Raw genomic sequence first — 14,023 nt, 5'->3', positions numbered from 1 at the left:
ACTTGATCTGAGATCGTGTGCTGAAACGAAAACAATTGCAGCGTGGAAGGTGTTTATAAGCCATTTAAGAAACACACAAAAGCCGTTCGATTCACTTCAACATTTAAGTTTAATTTGTCAAAATATTTTCGTCGCTAAAATCCGCGACCTGTTCACTGCAGATGCAGCACGGATTTTTGTCAGTGAACAGGTCGCGGATTTTAGCGACGAAAATATTTTGACAAATTAAACTTAAATGTTGAAGTGAATCGAACGGCTTTTGTGTGTTTCTTAAATGGCTTATAAACACCTTCCACGCTGCAATTGTGTGTATATATATATATATATATATATATATATATATATATCTCAATTACTTTAAATCTTGCAGATATTGTGGAAATATGCTTCACTCTAATATGCAACAAAACTTCTATAAACTGGAAACCTTTAAACAAGTATTACACTTATGAGAAATAGAATCCAAATGAAGGGTAATCATGCAATATCAATGTATGGTATAATTAATATATACAATAAAACCAACCATAAACCAACAACTATAAACAAGTTCAACCCTAGAAGAGCTAGAATTTCAATGAAAGACAATGTAGAATCACAAGAACACAAGATACAAAAAACTTAGTAATCAAACATACATCCATCATCAACTGCCTAACAGATACGATTATCCTTTTGACTCCTGGGCAGTACCATTTAATCTAGTGTCAGCAGCATTAAAAACATAAATACTGCCTAAGAATTAATAGATAAGAAGCAGGAGCAAGACATTAGTGTAATATGTTCATTTTGTCTAACCTGCTGATTGTTACAAATACAAAGATCAAATTTCAAACATAATTCATTTCAAACCTATAGCTATAAAGCACAGTGATATATGCATTGTCTATATTGTCCTAAAGTTTAAATCAATTGACTAATCTCATTAATTACCCCCTTTAATTGTTTTGAAATTTTAAACACCTCCAGTTGAATATTTTGTCTAGTAATTACTTGGATAGATTCAGATGATCAAAGTTTTTCAACTTGCTATATTATACTCATCATTGCTTTAACATACACTTTCCTATGCTTGCATGGAATTCATTGAGCAGATTTTCGATAATTGAATGTCATTCCTGTTACCAACCTTCACCTGTACCCACCCTATTGTATTTATATATAAAATGTCTCTTTCCTGGAGAGATGAACTTGCATCATTTGAATCAATGATTCCAGCACTTTATTTAGTTCATCAGAAACTATTGGGTATTTTTCTTTTATTTTAATTTGCTGATATAGCTGGAAGCAGTTTCTTGCAAATAAATGAATTTGCAAACTTGAAAGAGTTGTTTACTTCCATAGAAGTTAAATGAAAAAAGTTTTTTGGTGGGAGGGAGTCAGGAGTTCTGCGTTAGTTTAGCCTGGAGAACAGGTTTGTGTCCATGGCCTTTGAAGATCCACTGTGATTGGTGAGCTCAAAGTAGTTAATATTCCTGTTAAATAGTTTCAAGTCAAAGACTATAAAAGAAAAAAAATGAAAGAATTCCAGAAAGGCAATGTTCATTCCATCATCATTTTAACATCCAATTTTCCATGCTAGCATGGGTTACATGGTTTGAAGGATCCAGCAAGCTGCAGGGCAGCATTGAGCTCCCGTAAGAGGAAAGAATAGGTATAATAATAGAACAGGGCTTGAGAGTGGAGACACTATGGGTATAGAATAGAAGAGACACAAGTTGGGAGTGCCTGAGTGGAGGTGGAACAAGGCAAACAGAGGTCACTGGTACAATGGTAATAGAGGCAGAGAGAGGAGACAGCAAGCATGTGTGAGGGTCAGAGGTTAGAGGAGAAGAGACAGGGAATATGCAGTTTTCTGAAGAAAATAGAAATGGGAAAAATCATTGTACTGAAATATCATTCTGTTGATTTGATTTTAATATTTAAAGCTTATTGCAAATTTTTGAAACTTTTAAACATAGAAATTTATGTTTTTTTATCTGTACTTAACTCTTTAGCATTTACTCTGGCCAAATCCAGCCTAAATATTCTACCTGTTTTATGTTCAAATTGACCAGATCTAACCTCTCACACACACCCTGCTATGTTAGTCTAAAAATAAACAATCACATAATCAAAATCTAAGCTACAAAATAATGCAGGATAAATTCAAAATGATGTGAATAAATAAGCATCACATTTGACAGAGAAATTTGAATGTTAAAGGGTTAAAATAATTTATTGTAAATAGATAACAGCCAAATAGCAAATACTGGTCAACAGAACTACTGGAGTCTGTATATATTATCATCAGTATTGATTTTAGATTACCTTTTCCATGCTGATACAGGCTGGGCAGGGACTTTTTGAGGCAGTGTTTTATGGCTTGGTGCTCCACCTGATGCCAACCTTTTAGCTACTTCTTGTAACATGCATGAATATGGTGTGCCTTTTCTAAAATCTAGGAAACATTCACGAACACGATTGCATTTAAAATATAAAAATCCAAAGAAATTTTGGGGAAAAGCTATGATGGGGGTACTTAGTCTGAAACACCAGATTCTTTTACATTTTGGAAGAGTTTTTATGAATAATTAGTAATAATTTATTCAACAGGTAAGGTTGTATAGTTAAGAAGCTCACTTTGCAACCATATGGTTTCTGGTTCAGTTCCACTGAGTGGCAATTTGAACAAATGTCTTCTGCTATAGTGCCAGGCCAACCAATATAGTGTGAGTGAATCTGGTAGACAGAAACTGGATGGATGCTGGTCATGTGTGTGTGTGTGTGTTCCTGCCACTGCTTGACAACCAGTGTTGGTTTGTTTATGCCCATATAGTTCAGCAAAAGAGGACAATAGAATAAGTACCAGACTTAATAAGTACTGGGAGTTGAATTGTTTGATTCAACCCTTCAAAGCTTGTGCCCCAGCATAGCCATAGCCCAATGACTGAAACAAGATAAAAGAACAGACGGTTTAGCAGTATAAAATTTTCTTTTTGAGATGTGCACAATACCTGATGGCAGTTAGCTTCAATGCATCCTTCCTACATGAAAAGATTCCTGCCCCACATCTAGGCTGATCAGTGTTGGTGAGTGATTTCCAGCCAATCAGTTTTAGAGACCTTTGTTAGGATAGGATCTAGGATGCCTGTGTGTGTAGCAACAGTACATTCCCAAATGTGGAAGCAGAACTTCATTGTGGATCTCACTTGAGTTTTGGAGACAGCTAATAATTACTGGGGTTTGAAATATTTTGCAGCTCCGAAGAAGAAACTCAGTCTTAGCGATGTAGTTTTTGGCAGTGTTGAGAATATGCATTTGCCAGGAGAGATACTTGCTAATGGTGAGATCAAGCATGTATAGCAATGTTGACAGTTCTAGTTGCATGCTATCTTTGTTTAGCAGGTTCAGGTGCATTAACATTATCCTTATATGTAATGTTGTTCGTATAATTCATTCATTCTTGAGATAAAGGTTCATAGCTCAAATATTGTCAGAGTATCATGTTCATCATTTAACATTCGCTTTTCTATGCTTGGTCAGCTGGAAGCTGTTAAGGCAGATTTTTTTACAGCTGGATGGCTTTCCTGTCATCAACCCTTAACTGTTTCCAAACAAGGTAATGTTTTAACAGAGTTAGACAAGTTTTTCACAGAAAACCGGAAACAAACAACCCCACTTATATAATGATGATGCTCGTTTACAACCATCATATAATGTCTAGTCAAAGATACACACACACACACGACAGGCTTCTTTCACTTTCCTTTTACCAAATCCACTCTTCTACTACTTTGGTTAACCCAGGTCTATAGCAAAAGACAACTGCACAAGATGCCATGCAGTAGAATAAACCAAACCACTGTGCCATGTTGGAAATATGAGAAAACCACAGATTTTTATAATGCATATAATTACACATAGGTTTTAATGAGAACAAATTGGGTTATGCAAATTTCATTCAATTTTAATAACATTAAAAGTTAATGAAAGTATTTAAGATGATTCATATGTTAAGATTAATTTCAGTATTAAAAATAAAATAAAATAAGCTTCACTCCAATAATGTTAACACAGTCTATTGTTAATTATAGAGTTAATTAGTGAAAGTATCATTTACTTGAATGATTTATTTCTACTGAGAGTTAGTAATTGGGTCTCTCATGCTGACTGTCTATCTTTCTCTCTTTCACATTCATCTCCTTCTCTGTCCTATTGGTAGCCAAGTAACCCTTCTTATAGTAAGACAATTATCTCTGTCCCTCTCTCGTACTAACCTTTCACCTAGCTCACAGCCACTTTCCTCAGTTCCATCTCTCTCTCAGCTGTGAGGTCTTTGTTTTGCAAGCTCCTTGGCGATTCTACTGGTGCCATGTAAAAACCATCCAGTATACTCTGTAAAGAGGATGGCGTTAGGAAGGGCATCCAGCCAAAACAGACAAATGGTGAATGGTGTAGCTCACTAGCTCGCAGCTCCTGGTGAACTGTCCAACTCATGCCAGCATGGAAAACGGACATTCAATGATAATGATGGCGTTATATAAAAAGCTCTGATGTGAATGATAAAGAGAAGCCATACATCAAAATCAATTATTAACACAGGAACTAGCCAATGAGCAAGCTTCTACACTCGACCAGCAGAAAATAGCAGCTAAGTTTCCATCAAATTACACCCTCCTAATCTTTAAAAACAAACACACAGCATAATGTAGATATTGGAAATAATGGAATGGTCATGTCTGAAATATAAGCTTAATTATAAGCTGAGCTTGATCAGGGCTGCTTGGGGTAAATAACAACATATAAAGCATAAATTTATAATGACTCAACAGGTTCAGTGGAAGATCTTAAATTAATATGATAAAGAGAGCATCTAATCCTAATTAAGAGCAAATTTGTCATCCTCAGCTTCTTATGACTCAACACAGCAGAATTAAAAATCACTGCTCATGTTTATTATATATTATTTTTGAAATGCAAAAAAAAAAAAAATTACCCAAAGGAACTTCTATATTAAATCTTGGAATATCATTACAAGTTTAATTAAAAAGAGAGGAAATTGACATCATAGAAGCATCTTCCCTCCCCATCCCCCCAAAAAAATTACTTCCAATATTATATACATATATATATTAGTTTCATTTCGGAAATGCTACTGTAATAGTTTAATAGAAATTAGTGCAACATAAAGATCACTGGGATAGAATCATAACAACTCCTAGCAACTGACAATAGTGTCTCGTGACAATCAATAGACCAGAGTTGTATATGTGTGTGTGTCTACACACACATGCAGACTCCAGTAGTTCTCTTAACCAGTACAGCATTCGCTGTTTGGCAGTTACCTATTTGCAAGAGACCAATGACCTATTACAGGCATAAATACATATGAATGAATATATATGCTTTTTTTTTTTCTTCAGTGCCAAATACATCCACAGATAGTAATAGTCGTCATCAACGAGGAAACAAAGCAACAACCGAATGACTACATTAACTGACATTATTATATTATCTACTAATAATTCATTTAACTTGCGGTTGAGTCCTTACTCCGGAAATTTGAATTCATAAAATATGTCTCAAGACGTTCATTATTTTATTAGGGCTTGACGTCGAAAAGAAAAAAAAAAAGATAAATTATGTAGGTATATATATATATTGAAAACGTATATCCCCCCACATAATACATCTATTCTCTGAATATGTATATGTGGAAGTATTTAAATTATTCGAGCATATTGCATACATAATACTTATGTATTCATATATTTCTGCATGCACAAACATTTATCTCTCGGTTTGTGACATGCCACACAACTTCGGTACACATATACGACTCTGTGTGTGTCCCTGTGCTTGCTTGTCTTTACAGATTGTTTACATAAACAACATCCAAAGATGCCCCCGTCAACACTAAGTAAATATTGCAAACTGAAAGCAATCCCAGTAGTTTTCACTGCGTTCACTTGGTAATAATAATAATAATAACAAATATCACTTAGTAATAGTAATGAAAATAACAGCAATAAAAGCTCACAAATTTAGAATGAATAAACCAAGTCAAACGACAACAGGCTGTGCAACCAAATGTATAGATACGAAAAACCAAGAATTCTTAACTGGTCTTTGGTAATTTATTTAGAAGGAGTGAGAGGGAAATGGTTAAACTAAGATAAACAACTAATACTTCGATAAAATAATATTAGGACAAATGCCTTCGAGTGTATATCTTTCTTGCATCACATCTATTCTAATGTATTATCATCTTTCATTACAGTATGGAGGGAAACCTGGTCGTCCGTCTCTGCATCCCCCAAAATAATAATGTTAGTGTTGTTGTTGTTGTTTAGCACCAGGTCTGACCCGATAGAGTAGGCCAACTACTAACAGAGACGTTTCAGCCATGTCCAGCCAGTCTTTTTTTTTTTTGTAGACCGAGGACTTTATTGTCCAATGAGACACGTATGTATATATTTAGATGGTTGGGTGTGAGCTGAAGGAGGAAATCTGACTGCTATTTCTAACAGCTTCTTGTGCTGTGTTGTAATGTTATTGAATACGTTTTGAAGAATTGAAGGAAGAATTCCTTCTACTGCCTAACATGCTATATGTGTGTGTGTATACACACACGTATGGCATACCTACATAAGCATGCCCCCACCCGACTGTTTCCTGATAACTTTCAAAAAAATACTTTCAATGAAATTTTTTTACAAACACCTTTCAGACGGTGTACATTCGAATTTTATCGGTATTTGTTGCATATATATGAGTGTATATGCATTTGAACGTGAAGGTAAACTAATGAATGAAGGCTTACACACCTGATAAAAAATGCAACAATTATTATTATAATAGAATATATATATATATATATACACAAAATAAAACACGCTACTAAAATGCAAGAAATTTTATCAAATTCTCTTTCATATTTGGTTTTTTTCCCTTTCATTTTATTTCTTTCATTCCTTCTGTCTATATTTCTACTTACCGTTATGGTATAATTACGGTTTGAATGAATCCAAAACGACACAAGCAATTCTTGTCCAGTCTGAATCACCATTTCTTAGTATTAACAACTTCACAAATAATACATCTTTGCTTTTTGAAAGAAAACTCCCGATTTTTCACAGCAGGCTTACACTAGGAGGAAGGAAGTCAAATTAGGAAAATACAAAAAAATTCTCGTTGGTTTTAGAAGGAAAATGACGAAGATGTGAAGCCGTGCACTTCAGTTGATAGCAGTTGGAATAATAATGAACGAACAACATGTTAAATAATCCCGACACAACAGATTGAAAGCAGACGGCATTCTGTTGTTTTATATGGATTTCCGTTACTCTTCGTTGGTTGCCGTAAAGTTCCGATTAAACCTGTAGAGAATTACATCACAAATGCTTGTACAGTTACTTCCCTTTATTTCTCTAGTTTTTTTTTTCCACTGTGGTAGTTATGGTGGTGGTGGTAGTGTTGTTAAGAGCGCTTCCCTCTTTCTCTCTACTTCACACACACACACATTCCCTCTCTCTCTCTCTCTATGTAGCTTTCATCCTTCTACGGTCGATAAAATAAGTACCGCTTGTATGCACTGCACAAAATTTCAGGCCTTGTATCTTTTAGAGAAATAATAATAATGATAATAATAATAATAATTATTATTATTATTAAGCCCTTGGGATACCCAATAAAGAAAAGATTATTATTATTGTTATTGGTAGAAATTACATTGACTCGAAGGTCGAGAATTTAGTGTATGAGGGGATTACCCTGTGCTCCCGTCCATAAAGAGTTTAACCTTATGGCGTATCGTCAGACCCCCAAACCTGTTGGCCTAAGATCCTCCATATTTTAAAGAGGTGTTAGTCCAACAGGTCTTGGGGTCTGACGATACGCCATACGGTTAAACCTTTTATGGACGTGAAATCCTGTGTAACCCCATAAACCGGCTTTCATCAGGAATATATATATACTGCTCTACCTCTTAGAGTGTGCTTCTCCGGATTTGTTTTTCTAAAAACGATATACACACATACTCTTTACTAGTTTCAGCTCGAGAGCTGCGGTCATACTGGGGCAATGGTTCCAAGGAAACTATAAAATGTTGCAAAATACTCAGCTCTGAGTGTGCTGCTTCTTACAGCAGAAACACTTGTGAGCTAATGAAGTGATGACGTGACTCCTGTTCTTTTGCCATTTATTAATTAATATTATGCTCTGTACTCTCCTGATGCTTTATACTTTAAACCAGTGGTTCTCAGCTGGGATCCATATAAGATTTTGTTGAAATTTATTGATAAATTGTTTTTTCTTTTTTCATTCTCGCTTTTTATTTTTTCGTTTTCCATCCATCCATACGCGCACACACACACACCTGCTGCAATTGAAGCTGAAAAGACTTCACAAATTGTTACTCAGTTTCACGTCACGGATCTGATCTGTCACGTGAAACTCTGAGTAATAGTTTGTGAAGAGTGTGTGGGTGCATGTGTACGTTGAAAAAGTTGCATTCTGAGCAACATCTTTAAATATATTTTCTCACATAATAATCATAGTTTAAATTGCAACTAAAAATTTAGCTGAATAAGAAAACATCAACAAAACGCATATCTGTCAATGATAATTTAAATAAAATATTTTACAAAATATTCCTATGGTTGTTGATTCAATAAAAACAATATTTCATTACCTATTATTTTCATTTGGAATTATTTTCCTGTTACGAGTCGGGTGTACACTTCAGCAAAAATAACAGCATAGACAAAAAAAAACTATGGATGGTTTCAAATTTTAGACTTAACGCAAGCAATTTAAAGAGAGGGTTAGTCGATTATATCGAACTCAGTGTTGACTGGTGCTTTATTTTATCAACCCCGAAAGGATGAAGAGCAAAGCTGACCTCGGCAGGATTGGAACTCAGAATATAAAAAGCCGGAAGAAATGCCGCTAAGCATTTTGTCTAGCATACTAACAATTCTGTCAGCACGCTGCTTTCTACTATGGGGCACAAGGCCTGGAATTTGGGGATAGGAGGTTAGTTGGTCATATCAACCTAAGTACTTGACTGGTACATTCTTTTACCGACCCTGGAAGGGTAAAAAGCAAGGTCGACCTTAGCTGGATTTGAATTTAGACTATAAGGAGCCAGAAGAAAAGCGGCTAAGCATTTTCTCTGGTGCAATATCGATTCTGCCAGTTCACCCCACTCCACCTTCCTACAAATGAATAATGCTAATAACTTGGACAACACATTATATCATTATGTGAGGTAAGCGTAGAATAAAATGTACTGTAGTGGTAAGCTCTTGATAAGATTAGTTCATGACACACTTTCAGTTCCGGCTTTGACTCATGGCTGTTTATTTACCTGTTTTGCTAGGTTCTCAAAATCTTAAGCAGGAGGTGTCATTCCCGAGTGAGAACCCACACCTTCATAATATCATTCATTGTTTAAGTAAATGCAGTCATCCACAAAGAATGTTTCCAAACTGTCGTCTGCATTTGTAGTGGACGAATTGACGCGAACGTTTGCGGGTCTTGGTGTTCAGTTTCTGTTTAGCTCTACCTTTGGCCAAACTTGGTTGAGTAAACCTATTATCGGAAGGAAATCCAGTCGTAGCCTCCCCATCATTCCAAGACCTCATTATTCAATGTGTCTTTCAGTTTTTGCGACGGCAGGGTGTAATTTGAGTGATATTTAGCTGCTATTTCTAGTGGATGAACAAGCGTGAACGTTTACAAGTTCGAATGTTCAATTGTTCTTTGCCACCACCCAAGGTCAGACTTGTTTGCGCAGATTTATCATCAAAAGGATCGCCAGCTGTGGCCTTCCTATCTTTCTGGTTCTACATTATTCAATGTAGTATTTTCTAAAATAGTCTGGTGTGTTTATGAGTGAGACTTTAGCTGCTGTTTTTACTGGATCAATCAGCCATGAAGAGCAGAGGTTCTTAACGCCCAGAGGGAGCGCTGGGTATGTTGAAGGGACTTTGGGGGCGGTAATAGGGGTGATGACGTAACATGATTAACATGCTAAATTTTACCTATAGTAGCATACCCTGTAAGGTGGTTAGCATTAGGAAGGGCATTGAGCTGTAGAAACAATGTCAAAACAGACATGGAGTCTAGGCAGCTCTTTGGCAGGCCAGCTCCTGTCAGACCATTCAACCCATGCTAGCATGGAAAACAGACATTAAATGATGATGGTGATGGTGGTGGTGGTGTGTTAGTTTAATCGCGATTACTCACCACTTAGTGGGCACTAGGCACAACAGCTACCTGAAAGGTGGGTACAACAAAAATATTGGTTAAGGATCACTGATGTTGATAATCTTTCGCTGGATCATTATAATCAGTGGTTATATTATATATCTGTGCACTGACTGTCCTAGTGAACTGGATATCTTATTATGTAATTTTTGTGTTCTGTTGTACATTTTTGAATGAAGACCAGCTTTATTCTTATAAATACATATTTAACAATTGTAATTTCACTGCCACTGAAACTTCTATAAACAATGATATAAACACAAAAACATACACAATACACACGCAAACACACACACAAGTACAGAAACATACGTATGCACACAAACACACACACACAAACACGCACACACACACACACAAACACGCACACACACACAACCGTAATTATTATCACCAGGCGAAATGCTTAGCCGTATTCCATCTGTTGCTACATTCTGAGTCCAAATTCCACCAAGGCCATCTTTCCTTTCATCAATCCGGGGTCAATAAATTAAGTACCAGTGAAACACTGGGGTCAATCTAATCGACTAGTCCCATCCCTCAAAATTCGTGGCTTTGTGCTTCCAGAAGAAAGGATTATTATCTCCATTACAGTCAACATAGTTACATCACTTCAACAAGGGAATTTATCTATCTATTTTAGCTTCGAGTAAAATCCTCTCTCTCTCTCTCTCTCTCTCTGTCTATCTATTTGTCTATCTTTCTTTCCCCTCTTTCTCTCTCTCTATTTCTCCCTCTTCTCTCTCTCCTATTGGAGTAGCCATGTATCTCCTCTACTGCAAGACACCTATTTCTATCCCTCTATTATACTTCAACCCAGGGGTGGGGAAACTTTTTAGTGCAGCAGGCAAAAAATTCCTAAGAAAAAATCTGCAGGCAGAACACAGGTTCTAACTTTTATATCTGTGTAACTCTTGTATATATCTATGTATGATTTGGTATACATTAATAAAGATAGGTTTAACACATTGAATTAACGCATAACATCTTCATTTACACCGTCACTGAATTTAGGATGCTTATATTACTTATGAGGTATTCTATATTTTTCAGCTAAAGTGTAGTTGGGTCTCAAGGTACAAACCTAGCAATATGTGTTTTCTGCTGAAAACAAAATTTCCATTCAAATGGCAATTACCGGGCGATTCTTGACCCTTTTAAGTCATAGTGGAAATGCAACCTATGTCTCAAATAGGTATACGAATATTGTATAAATTTTGATTGAAAAATTTACTATATTTTGTACGTATGAGTATATCAGCCTGTGGACACAATAAAATGGGCTTTCAAGTGCAATTGCGCTCACGGACATCGCCTGGAAACATAAAGCTACCTTCTTCAATACAATTTCCTCTGCCTTAGTTGAAGGGTCTTGTTTTCAAGTTTCTTGGTGATCTCACTGTTGCTGGTGCAACATAAAAAAAAACACCTGGTGCTGTCTGTAAAGTGTTTGGCAAGAGGAAAAGCATCCAGCCGTAGGAACCATCTGACTTGCCAGCTCTTGTCAAACCATCCAGTCCATACCAGCATGGATGGAGCACATTAAATGATGATGATTACAATGATGCAATGATAATGACGATGACGACGATGATGATGATGATGATGACAACAATTAAGCTGATTATGATGGTGATTATGGTGGTGGTGGTGGTGGTGACGATGATGACAGATAACAATGATGATGATGATGATGTTGAACTATGGTATGCAAATCTTGTTATTACACCAGCACATTGAAATAATTGATTTACTCCTAGTCTACCATAAGCATACACTAAACCTCAACATCTGCTGACTGGAATGTGTTTACTGTATCGTGAACAGTATTTGTTGGGCTTTTTGCTATACACTGAGCAGAACTAATCACACATTATTCCATGAAAGTTGTAAACAAAAGCTCATTCATCAATCAATATTCATTTGTCTCATTTTTTCTCACTCACACAAGTGGTAATATATCCTTACTGCCTGCAGATAAGTCTAATTCATGATAGTGATGGTGGTGGTGGGTTTGGTAATATGACTACCATCTCCATTAGTAAAGTGGTGTTTGGAACACGACAGAAGGTTCTTACTTGTGCTGGTGTCACACAAAAAGTACCCACTACACTTCTGTGGAGTGGTTGGCGTTAGGAAGGGCATCCAGCCACAGAAACCAAGCCAAAACAGACTATAGGACCTGGTGTGACCCCTGCTCTTACCAGTTCCAGTCAAACCATGCAACCCATGCTAGCATGGAAAATATATGTTAAATGGTGGTGGTGACGATGATGATGAAGATGAGGAGGAAGAGGTGGAAGAGGATGAACACTTTAAAGTGTATATTTTAAGTATCATTAAACAGGGAAGCCTCAGGTGGGTTTGTATCAAAATGGTTAATCTGGACTCAAATTGTGTAGTACTATGGTCAAAGGCATTCTACTCACAATCATCACTTTTGTATTTGTACAACTACCTTTAAAAAAAAAGGTAGAGTCTGATTTGAAAGAGATTTGGCTGCTATTTCTAACAGGCCAAGGCTGACCTCATTAGCTTGACCATTTGATATGTTAGTTAAAAGTCACAGCTGATTATTATACCAACTCATTTGGCTTTATGAATTATAACTGTATTGATGTCATTATATATCAAACGCTTCTAATAATGAATTAATAATCATTTCAAATTTTGGCACAAGGTCAGTAAATTCGAGGGGTGGGGGAAGGCAAGTTGATTACATCAACCCAGTACTTGACTGGTACTTTATTGTTTAGTAATGGAAGGCAAGGTTTATGATATCTGAGGAATATCATCTTCTTCCATCATCTCTTTCTTGTTCTTTATGTAGTTCAGGCTTCCAGCAGGCGAAGAGAAAACACTTCAAGCATAAATGCTATTTACAACTGGTTTATTTACAGGAAAGGTGAAGTGTGCTGCTCTCAGCTACCATCTTAAACTCCGATAGTGTGGGTGCATAGCCACTGGAGATAGACAGGCAGAAAACTCTGCCAGCATTGGTGTTCAGGCCAATGCTGCGGTGTAAATGGTGCCGAAAGAGAAGAGACAGGACTCAATCGGTTTTCTGTCTACATTGTTCCATCGCGAGCCTCGTTGTGATCTCGCGCATAGCAAATGGATGCAGGTGAGGTCTCGGAGATGGCAATGGCTGCTGCGAGATCTCATCCAATGTGGCACTGGCAGTTTGTGCCGCTACAATTGTATTGACCTCAAAAGGACAAAAGGTGAAGCTGACCTTGGTAGCATTTGAACTCAGAACATAAAAAGTTCAAAGAGGTGTTGCTAAGCATTTTTCTGCTGACATGCAAATGATTCTACCAGCTTGCTTCCTTATTTGTACTTGTTGCAGAATTCACCTGAGGTGGGTTGGGCCAACTTCGATTGTTCGAAGTTTCAGTGGGAATGTAAGTTCACATGTGATCCCCAGTCACATGTATTCCCCAGTCACATGTGGTCCCCAGCCACATGTGGTCCTCAGCCACATACATGCACACTTTGGGAAAGTGTGATCTGTAACAGTTCATTTTGTTGTCATTTTTGACCATTGCAGGCGATTATCAGCCTGGGTTTGAAGCAGGTTCTAGAGACATGTTTTAACAAAAGTTAAGGGGTGCCTCACACCCAGTGGTCTTCCAGCATGCCAGGCACCAAGCTGGAATTTCTGAGAGCCCACTTGCTACCTTCTAATGAATTAAATTATGTCTCCAATAATTTCAGATTTTATAGTATTTAGTTTAAGATAGAAGTCAGTAAACTCTTTAGAGAAGTG

General features: G+C 36.7%; 1 protein-coding gene across 2 annotated transcripts in view; it reads right to left on the bottom strand.

Annotated features, from left to right (window-relative positions):
* The window catches only part of LOC115214974, a 72,542-nt gene extending 65,164 nt beyond the window's left edge, over nt 1-7,378 (bottom strand). For both annotated transcript variants that reach the window (XM_036505239.1, XM_029784073.2), the window contains exon 1: nt 6,980-7,378. The gene's annotated coding sequence lies outside the window, so the exon portion shown is untranslated. The remainder of the gene's footprint in view (nt 1-6,979) is intronic.
* Between the last annotated feature and the right edge of the window lie 6,645 nt (nt 7,379-14,023).

Source organism: Octopus sinensis, linkage group LG8 (genome assembly GCF_006345805.1).
Source record: "Octopus sinensis linkage group LG8, ASM634580v1, whole genome shotgun sequence".
In the NCBI taxonomy this organism is placed as follows: domain Eukaryota; kingdom Metazoa; phylum Mollusca; class Cephalopoda; order Octopoda; family Octopodidae; genus Octopus; species Octopus sinensis.
This window is presented reverse-complemented; position numbering and strand designations above follow the sequence as displayed.